Here is a 1408-nt window from a genome sequence, read left to right on the forward strand (position 1 = left end):
TTAACGAATCTTTCGCTCGTTTCCCAGAAATACCGGACAACTTATCTAAGTGTCACAGCTTCAAGAAGGGAGTTTATAACAAAAGAAACGATACTGGAAAAGATGACGACAAACATAAACATGAGTAAGATTATAAGAATGATGGTAAGGGCTATGTTTTGCTTGTTCTTCCATTTTTTCTTTCGAGTTGTATAATATGTAATAACTCACAGATTAGGAATGTTGTCTGGCTTATCATGTACTGAGAGACTGTGCATAAACAAGACAACCGCTTAAAATGGGGAGACAGTACGTAGCATGCTCAATTAGAACATAGTGGCTTGGTTGATAACATAAGAGATAATCAACGGCCAGAACAGACAGGACACTGAGATTACAGAGGCCTCACATATAGCATTAGGCAAACAGAGCCGTAACAGAAAACACGGCTGGAACAATAACACTCCCCACCACTACACTGTGCAACACGACGACTAAAGACAGAAGGAAAAAGATGGATACAAACAATATAATACATAAATCTATACGCACACATACATACACGTGCGCGCGTGTATACACACACAGGCACGCACACACACAAGAGACACACGTACACATACTCATGATGAAATATAAGAAATAGGTATAAATAATAAATGAAAGAAAAAAACTATACAAAGGGCACGGATACAAACAATATAGTAAGCAAACCGCTGTGCACACATACAAAACACGTAGACGCGCGTGCACATACGCACGCACGCACACAGACAGACACACAGATACAGACAAAAACGCATATGCAGATACACACCATGGAAAGATAGAATGGAAGAGACGTGGGATGGAAGAGACGTGGGATGAAAGGAAGCGTCGTGGGATGGAAGTGTTGTGGGATGGAAGAGTCGTGGGATGGAAGAGACGTGAGATGGAAGAGACGTGGGATGGAAGAGACGTGGGGTGGAAGGAAGCGTCGTGGGATGGAAGTGTTGTGGGATGGAAGAGTCGTGGGATGGAAGCTGTATGGGAGGGGTGAGTCATGGGATGGAAGAATCGTGAGATGGAAGAGTCAAGGGATGGAAGAGTCAAGGGATGTAAGAGCCGTGGGATGAAAGAGTTATGAGGTGGAAAAGATGTGGAATGGAAGCGCTGTGGGATAGAAGAGTCGTAGTATGGAAGAGTCGTGGGATGGAAGAATCGTGAGATAGAAGAGTTATGAGGTGGAAGAGACTTGGGATGAAAGGGTTCTGAGGTGGAAGAGACGTGGGATGGAAGCGTCGTGGGATGGAAGACTCGTGAGATAGAAGAGTTATGAGGTGGAAGGGACTTGGGATGAAAGGGTTCTGAGGTGGCAGAGACGTGGGATGGAAGCGTCGTGGGATGGAAACGTCGTGGGATGGAAGCGTCGTGGGATGGAAGAGTCGTG

This window comes from Octopus bimaculoides, chromosome 17 (genome assembly GCF_001194135.2).
Source record: "Octopus bimaculoides isolate UCB-OBI-ISO-001 chromosome 17, ASM119413v2, whole genome shotgun sequence".
Lineage (NCBI taxonomy): Eukaryota > Metazoa > Mollusca > Cephalopoda > Octopoda > Octopodidae > Octopus > Octopus bimaculoides.